This window comes from Schistocerca americana, chromosome 3 (genome assembly GCF_021461395.2).
Source record: "Schistocerca americana isolate TAMUIC-IGC-003095 chromosome 3, iqSchAmer2.1, whole genome shotgun sequence".
Taxonomy (NCBI): domain Eukaryota; kingdom Metazoa; phylum Arthropoda; class Insecta; order Orthoptera; family Acrididae; genus Schistocerca; species Schistocerca americana.
The window spans coordinates 589,306,438-589,322,917 of record NC_060121.1 but is presented as its reverse complement, the minus strand read 5'-3'; positions in this window follow the sequence as shown (position 1 = coordinate 589,322,917).

Sequence of the window (16,480 nt, the reverse complement as noted above, 5' to 3'; positions counted from 1 at the left end):
AACGACCTCAACCTATTCTCAAACTTTAAATGGGTGAGATCTCCGGCTTGCTTGATATGCTGAAGCCGTGAGCAAACGACTCGGATCGGAGTGCCAAGTGGGCCACTTTTGGTAAGCAGAACTGGCGCTGTGGGATGAACCAAACGCCGAGTTAAGGCGCCCGAATCGACGCTCATGGGACACCATGAAAGGCGTTGGTTGCTTAAGACAGCAGGACGGTGGCCATGGAAGTCGGAATCCGCTAAGGAGTGTGTAACAACTCACCTGCCGAAGCAACTAGCCCTGAAAACGGATGGCGCTGAAGCGTCGTGCCTATACTCGGCCGTCAGTCTGGCAGTCATGGCCGGTACTTGCGGCCGGCCGCGAAGCCCTGACGAGTAGGAGGGTCGCGGCTGTGGGCGCAGAAGGGTCTGGGCGTGAGCCTGCCTGGAGCCGCCGTCGGTGCAGATCTTGGTGGTAGTAGCAAATACTCCAGCGAGGCCCTGGAGGGCTGACGCGGAGAAGGGGTTCGTGTGAACAGCCGTTGCACACGAGTCAGTCGATCCTAAGCCCTAGGAGAAATCCGATGTTGATGGGGGCTGTCATAGCATGGTGCACTTTGTGCTGGCCCCCGTTGGGCGAAAGGGATTCCGGTTCGTATTCCGGAACCCGGCAGCGGAACCGATACAAGTCGGGCCCCTCTTTTAGAGATGCTCGTCGGGGTAACCCAAAGGGACCCGGAGACGCCGTCGGGAGATCGGGGAAGAGTTTTCTTTTCTGCATGAGCGTTCGAGTTCCCTGGATTCCTCTAGCAGGGAGATAGGGTTTGGAACGTGAAGAGCACCGCAGTTGCGGCGGTGTCCCGATCTTCCCCTCGGACCTTGAAAATCTGGGAGAGGGCCACGTGGAGGTGTCGCGCCGGTTCGTACCCATATCCGCAGCAGGTCTCCAAGGTGAAGAGCCTCTAGTCGATAGAAAAATGTAGGTAAGGGAAGTCGGCAAATTGGATCCGTAACTTCGGGATAAGGATTGGCTCTGAGGATCAGGGCGTGTCGGGCTTGGTCGGGAAGTGGGTCAGCGCTAACGTGCCGGGCCTGGGCGAGGTGAGTGCCGTAGGGGTGCCGGTAAGTGCGGGCGTTTAGCGCGGGCGTGGTCTGCTCTCGCCGTTGGTTGGCCTCGTGCTGGCCGGCGGTGCAGGATGCGCGCGCCTGCGCGGCGTTCGCGCCCCGGTGCTTCAACCTGCGTGCAGGATCCTGTGCCTTGGCCTCCCACGAATCTTCCTTGCTGCGAGGCCGCGTCCGCCTTAGCGTGCTCCTCCGGGGGCGCGCGGGTGCGCGGATTCTCTTCGGCCACCATTCAACGATCAACTCAGAACTGGCACGGACTGGGGGAATCCGACTGTCTAATTAAAACAAAGCATTGCGATGGCCCTAGCGGGTGTTGACGCAATGTGATTTCTGCCCAGTGCTCTGAATGTCAACGTGAAGAAATTCAAGCAAGCGCAGGTAAACGGCGGGAGTAACTATGGCTCTCTATCCATCCTGCCCAGCGGGGCTTCAGGTCCGTTGATGGAATCATGGCGAACGCACTTTCCTTAGATGTAATTATCAAGGAGCATAGGGCTAGAGGAAAGCAAATATTTGTGGTGGCCCTTGATTTAACGAAGGCCTTCGATCGGGTATCTTGGAGTGCCATACACCAGGCACTGTGGTCTCATGGAGTGGATGACTTGACTCTCGAGTATATATTGTCATCTTACAAAGGACAAACGACCAATCTCCTACTTGGTAAAGACACATTTGGAGAAGTTGAGTTTCATAGGGGAGTTAAACAAGGTGATCCACTCGATCCTGTCATCTTCAACATGGTAATGGACAGGCTCATGGAATCAGTCAACCAGTCCTATGGGGTTGAAGTCAATGGAGAGAAATTTGCTATTCTCGGCTTTGCAGATGACATTGTTCTCCTCTCGTCGACCAGAGAGGGCATGCAGCAACATCTGCGATGTGTTGAGAGGTTCACGAAGAGCACGGCTTTAGAAGTGAATCCCTCAAAAAGCAAGGCCTTTCAATTTATTAGAGTGGCACACTCCAAACGGTGTGCAGTAGAAACCAAAAGTCTGTTCAAGTTATCTGGCGCTAAAATACCTGCCTTGAACGTGCAAGAACAGCTGCACTACCTGGGTTACACCTTTGAGCACCAGGGAATTCAGACTCCTTCCCCATCTATTCTGTCATCGCTGTTGGACCGCCTGAAACGTGCCGCACTCAAGCCTTGGCAAAAGATAACTGTTCTTCATACGTACCTCATACCGAGACTGGTTCACATGTTGCAGAACAGTAACATTACAGCCAAGAAGTTAGATTATTTGGACCACATAATCATACAGTTCGCTAAGGCAACTCTCCATCTGCCCAAGACAACTCCAACGCCATTCCTCCATGCTAAGCAACGTGATGGTGGCTTGGGTATACCAGCATTAAGGCTGCTGATTGGCTCTGTATTTTACAGGAGAATTCAGCAGTTGTCGTCTCTTAACGACATTCACGTGCAAGCCATCATTAAAACAGAAATCGTGTCCAAGCTCGTAACCAGGCTTAAGAGAATACTAACACTTAAAGGTTCAGTAGTTATCCCAACATCTGATGGGGTTACAAGATATTGGCGAGCACGGTTACACAAATCTGCACTAGGCGGCGGCTTGGAATATTGCCAGCATGACTCTGAGTGCAATAAGTGGATCAACGACCCACCACCATTCTGGACAGGTAGGCAGTACATTGGCGCAGTCCATCTGCGAATTGGTTTGTTGCCCACCAGAGGAGCCCCTTATATACAGGGTCCTGCCGCCAACTGCAGAGCAGGAGGCCCTTGCAGGAACAGGAGAGAGACTCTTCAGCATGTCCTCCAACGTTGCCCACTTACGCATTTTGCTAGAATAGATAGGCACGACCGAGTTGGTAGCTCAATTCAAAAAGAACTTGAACATAAAGGGTACAATGTGATTACAACGCCATCTATCACACTTATAAACTCGGACCGGTACGTCCCAGACCTTCTAGTCACCCACGATCATGACTTCAAGCCAGGAACGGGTTTTGGGACAATTATAGAGTCAACCATTACATATGAGTATACCGGGAGTCTCAATCGTGCTGAAACGATCAAGAGACAGAAGTACGAGCAGCCAGCGGTTCTCAGCGCACTCCAGCGGAAATACAATCTGAGTCGCCCGCCCGATATCATGCCGCTCGTTGTTGGCGCACGTGGTGCATGGGCACCCTGTAATAAGGCTATATGGAGCCGGTTCCATCTTCGCCAGTTCCTCATCAGGGAACTTGTCTGCAACACCATAACAGCGGGTGTTAGAATACACCAGCAGTTCATGCGTACAGTTTGGCGCACGGCTCGATAGGATGAGCACCCTTCCGTGACATCTGTAGAAGGCATTGCTAGAGAAAGACCCGGACATGATTGCTTCCTTGCCCCACCAGTGGCAGTATAATAACTTGGACAAGATAGCCACGAGGCTGTCCACACACCTGGCCAAGTGGCGGCGGTGTGGCTGGATCCGGGCTAGGCTTTTCGAAGCGCGGTCTTGATGTAGTCGTGCTGCTACTGTGAGGTGCCTTCCTTGAGTTGTAGTTACAGGGAGAGTGATGCGCAATACATGGGCCTAGCCCTCTTAGCCTCTCCTCTCCTGCGGTCTTCTCCCCTTCTCGTGGGCCCGCTGATTTTTGCAGAGTGGAAGACCGCACCAGGGGCTTGGGGGGGTTACCAGCCCCCCCTCGCATTATCCCTTTTTAAGTTGGGGGCAGTACTCAGAGAACAAGTGGTGGCCCTTCCGCTGAAGGTGCCACCCCAGCTTCCCCAGCACCTAGCCGGCCAACCGGCCGTGCCGAAGATTTTGTAACTGTTGCAGCTATGTACGCCTGTAGTGAGTGTCACCGCAGCTTTACCACTAAGAACGGTCTCGGGGTCCATCGCCGCCGCCAACATCTTGCGGCCGCCAACGCGGAGATCGTCACGGAGAGGCATCGTGCGAGGTGGACGGAGGAAGAAGTCCTGTCGCTCGCCAAGGCGGAGGCCGAACTGTTCCTTGAGAGGGACGCCCGGTTCTTCTTTGTCAACCAAGAACTGATCAGGATGTTCCCCGACCGAACGCTCGAGGCAATCAAGTGCCAAAGGCGGAAAGCTGCCCACAAGCAGCTTGTCCGCCAATTCATGGAGGCGCTTGAGATCGGTCGGGGGGAAGAGCCGGCGTCCCGCCAGGGAGTGGTGAGCCCGCTGCCTGACGCGGGCGAGGCCGCTGCACCGCCCGTCGACGCAGCTGAGGACTTCGCGGCCGCCACCAACGGGCCGCCGCCGGAGGGGCCGACTGACGCCGCCACCTGGGAGCATCTGGCGGGGCTACCTGCTTCCGCCCAGCGTTTCTCTGCCCTGGATCGAGTCATTAGTCTAGGGCGGGGCACGCCGCCCGATGTCATCCTGGGCATGCTCCCGGATGCCCTTGCGTCGGTCGGGTCCAGAGGGGAGAGATCGATCACCAGGACGCAGCGGCCGCGACAACCATCTAAGCGGCCGCCTGCCGCGCCGCAAACGCAGAAGCGCAAGCGGCGTCGCTGGGAATATGCGAGAACGCAGGATGCCTTCCGAAGGTCGCGTGGACGTTGCGTGAGCGGCCTCTTGGATGGCACCCTGCTCCAGCCGCCACCTCCCATCCCTGGTCTGCTGGACTTCTGGGCGGACCTCTTCACTAAGAAGCCCATCTCCACTGCGGGCTTCATTCGTGACCGCCTCCTCCCGCACTCGGAGCCTGTCGCTCTTGAGTGCCTATGGGGGCCGGTCACACATGAGGAGGTCGCCGCCGCTTTGCCGCCCAGGGGATCAGCGGCCGGGCCGGACGGCCTTACCCCAGCGGAGCTGCGGCGCCTGCCGCACGAAGTCCTGGTGAAAGTGATGAATCTCTTCCTTCTGGCCCGCGCCCTTCTGGAACGCCTGCTTCGCGCGCGGACGTCCCTTCTCCCGAAAACGGCTGCACCAACATCCCCCGCTGACTTTCGCCCCATTACGGTCTGCTCGGTGCTGGCGCGGACCTTTCACAAGGTTCTCGCGTCACGTCTGATGCGCGCATGTGCTGTGGACGAACGTCAGCGGGCATTCATCCCTAGGAATGGGATGTTGGAAAATACTTTCATCTTAAACACTGCTCTCACCGACGCAGTTCGCTCCTGCCGCTCTGTCTTTGTGGCATCGATCGACGTATCTAAGGCATTCGATTCGGTAGATCATGCTGCCCTTCGCCCCGTGCTGAAGGCGCATGGCCTGCCGGATTGCTTTGTCGAGTATGTCGAGGGCAGCACGACAGTGATAGCGGACGGCGCCGGCGTGGGCGTGTCTGTGCAGCCATCACGGGGCGTTCGCCAGGGCGATCCCCTCTCCCCCCTCCTGATCAACTTTGCGGTGGACTACGTTTTGGGCCAACTGCCCTCCCACATCGGAGCTCGGATCCTCGGTCGCAGAGTCAACGCTGCGGCCTTTGCAGATGACGTCTTGCTGTTTGCAGCGACCCCGAGGGGCTTGCAGTCCCTCATCGATGCAGCTACCGCAGCCCTCGCTCACCTGGGGCTGCAGATCAACGCCCGGAAGTGTTTCACCCTCGCCTTAGTCGCGTCAGGGCGCGAGAAGAAGGTGAAGGTGGACAGCAACGTCACCTTCAAGGCAGGCAATACCACCATGCCTGCCCTGCGCGTGGGTGAAACCTTCCGGTACCTGGGGTTGCAATTCTCCACGGCGGGTCACTGTGTCTTCAATCCACGTCGCCACCTGGTGGAGCAGCTTGACGTCATCTCCCGAGCTCCGCTGAAGCCGCAACAGCGCCTCCACGCTCTCACCAACGTACTTCTCCCTGGCCTGTACCATGGGCTGGCCCTCAGCCGCACCCGTGTGGGAGCCTTGAAGTCGGCCGACATCACCATCCGGGCCGCCGTCAGGAGATGGTTCCGCCTTCCGGCGGACACCCCCCTGGGATACTTCCACGCTCCTGTTGCCCAGGGGGGCCTCGGCATTCCATCTAGCCGTTGAATGGGCCCAACATCAGTGGGTCGCCGACACCAGTCGCCTGCTATCTGGGCGGGAATACATCGACGCCCTCCGCGCCCGCATCAACGCCTTCCCCACGAAGGCACGGCGCAGTCGCGGGCGGGAGGCGGACACCAGATGCCGCGCGGGGTGCCAGGCCGTGGAGACCGCCAACCACGTACTTCAGGCTTGCTTTAGGACGCACGGGTCCCGGGTCAAGCGCCATGACGCTGTTGTGCGTTATGTCGCCCGTGGACTCGCGCAGAGGGGCTTCAACGTCTCCGTGGAGCCCCACCTCCGAACACCTGAGGGCATCCGCAAGCCTGACGTGGTGGCGGTCAAAGACGGCATCGCCCGCGTGGTCGACGCCCAGATAGTCGGAGATCATCTCCGGCTCGACTGGTGTCGTTCCCAGAAGGCGGCCTACTACGACACGCCGTCCATCCGGCGTGCCATCTCCAACCTGCACCGTGACGTTGAGGAGGTGACTGTGTCCACCGCGACGTTGAACTGGAGGGGCGTATGGTCTCCAGCGTCGGCGAGGGATCTCGCCGCCTTAGGCGTCCGACCCCGAGAACTGGCGGTGCTGAGCACCCGTATACTACAGAGCTGCTGCAAAAGTTACAAAATCTTCGAGCGTATGACGGCTCCTAGTCCGATGCAACGTGTCGGCGTCGGCTAGGCTGCTGGTTATTTTCTTCGCCTTGACTCCTGGGGCCTATCCACAGGAGGAATAATCTGTCTTTGTTCTTTCTTCTTTGTGTCTTTAATTTTGTGTTTGCTTCTGCACGTATATATGTACATTAGTTTTAAAACTTGCTTTGTGGTTTCGCCCTGTAAGTCCCCACCCTGGTGGTGGACATTGGCGAGGAACATCTGCCACACACCATGTATATGTATATGTGTTATTCAATTTCATTGAATAAAGACGGCAATGTAATAGCCAAATGCCTCATCATCTAATTAGTGACGCGCATGAATGGATTAACGAGATTCCCGCTGTCCCTATCTACTATCTAGCGAAACCACTGCCAAGGGAACGGGCTTGGAAAAATTAGCGGGGAAAGAAGACCCTGTTGAGCTTGACTCTAGTCTGGCACTGTGAGGTGACATGAGAGGTGTAGCATAAGTGGGAGGTGGCAACATCGCCGGTGAAATACGCGGGGCGGTGCATTAACGGCATTCTTGACGGTACACTGACTCACCAACCACTTCCAATTCCTGGCCTGGTCGAGTTCTGGAAAGATCTCTTCACCCGGCGTCCATCTGGCCTTGTTGACCGCCTGGATTGTCGGTTGTTACCGTCCCGTGTTGAGGTACCATTTCAAGAGCTGTGGGCGCCCATCACATTGGAGGACATCGCCGCAGCTCTCCCACCTCGTCGCTCCGCTCCGGGCCCAGATGGACTAACACCTGCCCAGCTCCGTCGTCTTCCCCGTGAGGTCCTCCTGAAAGTGTTAAACCTTTTCCTTTTGACCCGCCGCCTTCCATCCCGACTCCTACAGGCCCGTACCTCCCTGCTGCCCAAGAAGGCCGCCCCAGCATCCCCCGCTGACTTCCGCCCGATCGCTGTTTGCTCAGTCCTCGCCAGGGTCTTCCATAAGATCCTGGCGGGTCGGCTGATGCGGACCTGTGTGTTGGACGGGCGTCAGCGGGCCTTCCTTCCTCAGGATGGGATGCTGCACAATTCATTCTTGTTGGACCTGGCGATGACTCAGGCCAGGGTGAACTGTAACTCCCTCTATGTCGCGTCCCTGGATGTGTCCAAGGCATTCGACTCCCTGGACCATGGTGCCCTGAGGCCTGCCCTGAGGGCACATGGTCTGCCGGACGAGTTCATTGGATACATCGTGGGATGCTATGAGAATGGGGTGACCGTGATCTCTGGTTCGGGAAAGTCACTGGGTCCAGTGCGGCCTTCAAGGGGCGTTCGGCAGGGCGACCCTCTCTCCCCTATCCTGTTTAACCTTTCGCTGGACCTTATGCTTGCTCGCCTCCCAGATCATGTTGGTGCCAACATCATGGGACGACGCCTGAATGCTGCCGCCTTCGCTGACGACCTCCTGTTGTTCGCTGAAACTAAAGGTGGTCTCCAGGACCTGATCGATACATCTGTATCAGCTCTTGGAGACCTGGGCCTCCAGGTCAATCCTGGGAAGTGCTTTACTCTCGCCCTCGCGGCCTCTGGCCGTGAGAAGAAAGATAAGGTCGACAACACCACGACCTTCAAGGCTGGATATACCACCCTTCCAGCCTTGGCAGTCGAGAGCACTTTTCGGTACCTTGGCCTGGAGTTTTCTACCAGCGGATGTAGCCTCTTCCATCCGAGGCGGGAGGTCGAGCGACAGCTGAGCGTCCTATCCAAGGCACCACTGAAGCCACAACAACGTCTTCACGCCCTGAGAACTGTGGTCTTGCCAGGAATCCACCATGGCCTGGCTCTGTCGAGGACCCGTCTTGGTGCTCTCTCCGCAGTGGACATAGCCGTCCGCAGAGCTTTGAGATCTTGGCTGTGCCTGCCAGCGGACATCCCTGTTGCGTACTTCCACGCCCCTGTTACAGCTGGGGGTTTGGGAGTGCCATCAGCTCGCTGGCTTGGGCCTCTGCTGCGGCGGAATCGACTCGCCAACATCCGAGCTTTGGGAGTCCTATCAGACGGGTCGACAGAGGACGTTCTCGGGCGCGAATTTGGGAGGCTGGAGCATCAGCTACGGTGGAACGACGGGGTCATACGGACGAGCAACCAGCTTGGCCGGATGTGGGCAGAGAGGCTGCACTCGTCGGTGGATGGAGCTGCCTTGAGGAAGTCTGCCCGAACACCAGGGCAACACAGCTGGGTGGATAACCCCCAGCACCCTATTAGTGGCCGCGACTTCATCTCCTGCCTGCGAACCAGGATAAATGCCCTTCCAACTCGGGCTAGGTTGCAGCGTGGCCGTTCAAGTGACACCAACTGTGGGGCAGGCTGCGTCGCAACTGAAACCGCAAATCACGTTGTCCAGCATTGCTTTAGGAGCCATGACGCCCGTGTTAAGCGACATAATGCCTTGGCAGCTTATATTGCCCAACGTCTTCGTCGCCGAGGCTTTGACATCCACCTCGAGCCTCACCTTCGAACATCTGAGGGCCTAAAGAAGCCGGACATCGTGGCGGTTTGGGGCGATGCAGCCCACGTCGTCGATGCCCAAGTCGTTGGTGTTAACCTGGACGTCGATCAGTGCCACAAGGAGAAAGTCGCGGTCTACGACAGGGAAGCCGTCCACCAGGCCATTAGGAGACTTCACCCAGCAGTCCAGCGCATCACCACCACCTCGGCGACCATCTCGTGGAGGGGTGTTTGGTCGCCGAATTCTGCAAGTGATCTGCGCAGGCTGGGCTTCAGGAACCACCATTTTGCGGCCATGGCAACGCAGGTCCTCGTCGGTACTGTCATGGCGGCAAGGCGCTTCGACACCATGACTGCCACAATGAGCACGATGCACCGGACTGGTGTTGGCTGAGGGCCCAATTTGTGTCTCTCTGCGCTGCTGCCTGGCGCCTATCACAGGCATAAACGCCTTTTTGTTCACGTGTTTTCTTCCTGTCCTGTCTAGTGTTTGTTATGTATGTGTCATTTGTAAACCCATTGTATGGGTAATTCTTTTTTGTGTATTCACGCACGTGAATAAAGACGGCTATATATAGCCAAATGCCTCGTCATCTAATTAGTGACGCGCATGAATGGATTAACGAGATTCCCGCTGTCCCTATCTAAGATGGCCGCGGTCGATTCCTACATCTTCCGTTCTTCAATCTTGAAACGGCATTTCGTGTGTATTATTTGCTGCATGGCTGCTTAACGTGTGTTTCTCGTTGTCGTCTCGTGTGTGTTCGCGCGTGTGCGTGAATTCGTGCGGGTGGGTTTCGTTAACGCACGTTTTGGAGTGTGTATAGCTGACGTCGGACTTCATAACCTAACTGTGTTGTGCTCAGTTACTGTAAGCTTCATTAAACAGCAAGTATCTTTTTAAGATTATACATAGAAGCTGTTGAAACAATATTATAATAGTGTGGTAAATATAGTGTATCTCTCAGGACGTGCTGTCAAAGAATCTGTAGATCGTAGTTCGATCTGTGTACCGAAACTGGTAGGCGACTGTGGTTCGATCTGTGTACCACGACAGTGGTTCGATCTGTGTACCACGGCAGTTGGTACTACTGCCAAAACAACATCAGTTGGTAAAGAATCTGCTACACTTCCAGCTCTATCACACTCTTTGTAAGAGTGGGATTTGACGCTGGACAAGTAGGAGGAATCGTTGCACCCATTTCTCGTGGTCAGCGAGATATTGTGTGTGCATACAGTGCGTCTACCAAATACTTCTTGCAGAATCGTGCCTTCTCGCCGCGGGAGAGCTGTAAACTGTGGAAAACGTAAGTGCTTGCTTCTGCTGATTCTTTTGTAACTGTTCAATGTTAAATGTTTTAACTATGGCTTCTGTTGTCGACGAGGAAGCAAACGTATGTAGAGATACTAGTGCAGGTATGAAAATGAGCACAGTAGAAGACTATTATACCGACATCTTGGAGTTTATTGATGAGTGCATGACCCCAACTAAGAAAATAACCATAAATGTGATGAGTGAGTGCGAAACAAGCTTTCAATGTGGGCATTGTTCCAATCTAGACTTGTTGGTAGGAATGAGGAGCTTACAAAACAGAATGAATGGCTTCGTGACACTCTTGTAGAAAAAAGTGATGGGATTTCAAAAGAAATAAAAACTATCAAGGAGGAAATACCGAAGGTGCCTGTACCTTCTTTTGCAGAAATTGCAGCAAGACCAAGTGCTAAGGCTAAAATAGCGTCGGCCCAAGCGAAAACAACCAATACTTTATTTATTAAATCAAAAGATGAAGGAGATGCAAAAACTACAAAAAAGAGATTCACAAGTCTGCTTGATCCTAGGAAGGAACAAATTAAAATCAAAAATATGCGTGCAATTAACAGTGTGCTGATAGTGGAAACCGAAACAGCTGCGGATATTGAGAAAATTGTTTCACACAGCAAAATTTCAGAAAGCTTGAAGTGTGAGGCCCCAAGGAAGAAACGACCTCTCGTCATTATATATGACGTACCAAGTGACATGGATGGTCAAGAACTACAAGAAACAATTTGGCAACAAAATCTTTCTGACAAAATGACCAAGCAAGAACTAAGTGAGGAAATGCGGCACTGTTTTAAAACAGGCCCCAGAGGGAAAACAGAAGTAAACCATGTCTTTGAAGTGAGTGCACGTGTGAGGAAAATGCTTATTGAAGGGAAACGTGTGTATGTTGATTTTAGATCACTATCAGTAAGAGATTACTTTGCATTTAAGTGCTTTAAATGTCAAAATTTTGGTCATAAAAGTGCTAAGTGTACTGCAAAGGCTTCGGTTTGTTCACACTGTGGCGAGGAAAACCACCATAAGAAAAGTTGTCCAAATCTTAGCAAGCCAGCAAAGTGCATTCCCTGCTCCTCAAGAGGGAAATTATGTAATTCACCAGGTCCACAATGTCCAACTTATCAGCTTTACTTACAGAGAGCAATTCAGAGTATAGATTATGGCCAGTAAATTATCACCATACAGTAAGGTGTTCATACCTCTTAGTGAATCAAATTTAACAAATAAGTATCAACAAATAGCTGATAATAATTTGAGGAGTAAGAAACGTAAGCCTCCTTCAACGAGGCTACGGAACTGGCGCAGGGCGATGGAGTGGAGGAACATGCTACGTAATAAGAGACAAACTTTTGGTACCATGCAACAACAAAGTTCCTCAGACACAAATATAATAGGGAATACTAGAGGTTTTAAGCAACGAGAAAATGAAAATGCAGCCACAGAAGCAATAGATTTAAGAAACATAGAAAGTATGGAGACATGTGTATCCCTGGTGTCACGGGAGACTGAATTTTCACTTCACCTACAGGACAGTGTTGTTATCTCCGGTGTATCCAGTCAGTCCCCTCCCTCTCAACAGGAGAATGAATCTTCTCTTCCCTTACAGGACAGTGTTGCTACCTTTAGTGTATCCAGTGAGTCTCCTCCTTCTCAACAGGAAAATGAATCTTCTCTTCCCTTACAGGACAGTGTCGTTACCTCCAGCGTATCCAGCGAGTCTCCTCCTTTTCAACAGGAGAAACCAATTAGCCACACCCTATTAAATGGGAAAAGTAGTAGTGATATAGGTTCAGGAAATCGAGGAATTCTCTCAAAGATTAAATCTAAGCTGAAAGGGAAAAGTAGAAATGACAATGGAAGTTGTGATAAGCCCCTAATGAAGTCAATCAGCACTCAGACCACTCCTGCAGAGAGTGAAAGTACTCAGATGTCGTTCAGTGATAAGGATAGTGATAAGAATAAGGATAGTGACAAGGATAGCGATACAAAACAAATAGACCCTTATCTAATATATTCAGATCTGGAAGAGAATTATAGGCTCTCTAGGTTGGAAGATATGAGTGTTCTTGTTGTGGCCCTTAGACATATTATCAGAGAAGGACATCCAAAAGGGAAGACCATTGGTTTTCCATATCCAGGAACTGCGGATAGATTGTTTCTGCGATGTAATAACTTGCCTACAGATATGGAAGAACTAAGCGAGTTACTTAATCGTGCATATACTCGACGTAGTGAAAAATTTAATAAAGAAGATCTTTACAGAGAGTTTGTGGAATGTTATGGAAGAACCGTTTATGAGTATGATAAGACTGGAGTTAAGTTCTACAACCATATTCGACAACCTTAATGTCAAATAGGGATTCTGGGATAAGAGTTGCTCAGATTAATGCAATGCGTAGTATCACAGTCATGTCCGAGATCTGGAAGGTTGCAGAGGATCGAAGTTTGGATGTTTTATGCATTCAAGAACCGTATACCAAAAATGGTAAGCTTGTTCATAGTCCAGTTAGTGCTAGGGCAATCATGTGTGGAGAAAATCCTATGACGGTTACTGTGGTATTAAAAAGGGAGATTTTGCTTACAGCAATCTCTCAGGCAAATGACGAGCATTCCATCACGGTGGAGTTAACATCACCTGAGGGAGTATTCTTACTTACTAATTCATATTTTCAGTATGCACATGAGATACAACCATACATAGATAGATTGAAAAGAGCCAAAGAGGTTGGAGGGAATAGATTCCATATCTTCACAATAGATGCCAATGCAAAATCGATACTTTGGAATAGCATAGAGACTGATGAGAGAGGAGTGGAATTGCAGGATGCAATTGGGGAACTCCATTTAATAGTGATGAATAGGCCCGGCTTCCCATATACATATCAAAATAGAGCAGGCGCGAAATCGAATATAGATGTGACGTTGGCTAGCGAAAGTGTTTTTAGTAGGATACAAGGCTGGCAGGTGTTGAATAGGGTAACGGTAAGCGATCACAATATGATTACATTCCAAACTACAAGGACATCTGACATGAATAGAAATGAAGATTTTTCTGGAACCATTTTTGATTTTAAGAGAGCTGATTGGGAAGGTATGAGGGAAGAGTTACAGCTACAATTACCAAGAGGAAATGGTTTTGATATTGATGAGGCGGCTGAAACGATACAGAACCAAATTCAAAATCTCATGAATACCTTCATACCTAGACGATCCTATTTTCGTCAGTCAAGGTTCCCTTGGAGCTCCACATTAACAGAATTGAGAAGATGTGTACGACGTCCCCCAAGAGCATATCAAAGGGCACTGGGTGATAGAGAGGGACAAAGAAGGCTGCAAAACTACAGAGAACTGAAAGCAAACTATAAACAAGAACTAAGAAATACCAGAATAAAGCACTGGGAAAACTTTGTTAAAAGACAATTTGAAACTAATGTATGGGGACTGCCATTTAAGATTATTAGTGAAAAAATTAAGACACCACTTATCATGTCTACACTCCAGAAGCCGGATGGAACTACAACAATAGGTTGGCGGGACTCAGCTCACTACTTATTGGAAGCTCTACTACCAAGTGATAATCCAAATTCTGATAATGAATACCAGTCGCTTTTGAGACTAAAAATGGAAGCAGACTATCCAGATGAGGGTGTGGTTATTCCGTTTGCACAGGAGGAGGTGGGCAATGCCATTGATTCCTTGAAGAAAAATAAATCTCCTGGAATAGATAAAATAGCTACAGAAACATTACAGAACCTTAAAATGCTAATTGTACCGTATTTGACAGCCTTGCTGAATGAGTGTCTCCTGCAAGGAAGGGTACCGAAGGTGTGGAAGGTTGCTGAGGCAATTATTATCAAAAAGGGGGAGGATAGAGATCCGAAACTTGCGAAGATCTACCGCCCAATATGTCTGCTGAACACTATGGGGAAGGTCCAGGAACGACTCTTATGTGGACGCTTACGCGACCACAGGGAGCTTCTTGGCCTTCACCAGTGCCAGTATGGTTTCCGACCAGGTAAATCTATAGATGACGCAATCAACCAGGCACTAGGAATGGTCTCCAATACATTGGCGAAATATGCAATTGGCGTGACAATTGATATACAAGGTGCATTTGACAATCTTTTTTGGCCCTCCCTGTTTGCTAGATTGCGTGAATTGAGAACCCCCAAGTGTCTGTATTTGAGCTTGCTTGATTATTGTAAAGATCGAACAGTAAAGTGGATTGCGCCAGAACATACAATTACTAGGCATGTTACTAAAGGATGTCCTCAGGGCTCCATTTGTGGTCCTATATTTTGGGACATTTTTACAGAACCCCTTTTAGAGTTGCTGAATAACAGTGAAAATGTAGCCGGTGTAATAGCTTATGCAGATGATTTGTTTGTGATTATAACAGGAGATTCTAGAAATTCTATAGAGACAAGAGCTAACATAATGCTTAATTTAGTAAGTCATTGGTGTGCTTGTAACAAACTGCAAGTGGCTGCTAACAAAACAAAACACATGTTACTTAAAGGGAAATTATCAGCAGGAAGAGGACCCTCTATAAAACTGCAAGATACTCCAATCAGTCGTGAAGCCATTTGTAGATATCTTGGACTGTATTTAGATGAGGGTTTGAACTTTGGAGCACATATCAAACAAGTGTGTGAGAAGGCTATGAGTCTCATGAATAAGATTTGTACAATAGCGACTTCCAGCTATAAATTACCCCCTAATGCTATCAGAATATATCATGAAGCGATATTGTTATCAATCGTATCTTTTGGGGCTAGTGTTTGGGCACATAAGCTAAGACAGGTACGACCTGTGAGACACTTGAGAAGGATGCAACGAAGTGTGCTCATTAGGATGACTGGTGCCTTCAGAACAACACCTACTGAGGCATTATTGGTGGTCTTAGGACTGTATCCTGTAGACTTACAAATCCGCCAAAGAGGAGCTAGGTACTGGCTTCGTAAGGGTGACTTAGGTAGAGTGGAAGCAATTACAGGACAAAGAATTGAGGACAAAATCCAGCTGGCACGCTGGCTGGATAGAGAATGGCAAATAGTGTGGGACAATACTGATACTGGAAGACGAGTACATAGGATATTTCCAGATATTAAAGAGAGGAAGCGAATGCGACACATAAATGCAACAAAAGGAATGATTCACTTCCTAACTGGACACGGACCGTACCCTACCTACTTCTTAAAAATAAATAGTTCAGACCATAATAGATGTGAATGTGGTGCTGAGGGAGATCCAGAACACATGATATATGGGTGTCAAAACTGTGATTTCCAATCTGACGAGCTAGAGATGTTACGTGATAAAACCGTTAATGAAATAGTTCGTGATGAAAAGGCGTGTGAAATAGTGTGTAAATATGCAGATAGGTACTCAGTTAGGCAAATGCGTGAGTATACCATTGCTGGAGGACGAGCAGCGCAGCACGCAGCACGAAGACTGGAACGCCAGCAGCATGTGAATCCAGGTGTTCAAGGTCCAGCAACAGCAACGAGAGCTCGGCGCGCGCTTTCTCCAGACACACTAGATGCTGCCAGAGGAACCGCACCACCTGTGCCACCTAACATCTACACTCCTGGAAATGGAAAAAAGAACACATTGACACCGGTGTGTCAGACCCACCATACTTGCTCCGGACACTGCGAGAGGGCTGTACAAGCAATGATCACACGCACGGCACAGCGGACACACCAGGAACCGCGGTGTTGGCCGTCGAATGGCGCTAGCTGCGCAGCATTTGTGCACCGCCGCCGTCAGTGTCAGCCAGTTTGCCGTGGCATACGGAGCTCCATCGCAGTCTTTAACACTGGTAGCATGCCGCGACAGCGTGGACGTGAACCGTATGTGCAGTTGACGGACTTTGAGCGAGGGCGGATAGTGGGCATGCGGGAGGCCGGGTGGACGTACCGCCGAATTGCTCAACACGTGGGGCGTGAGGTCTCCACAGTACATCGATGTTGTCGCCAGTGGTCGGCGGAAGG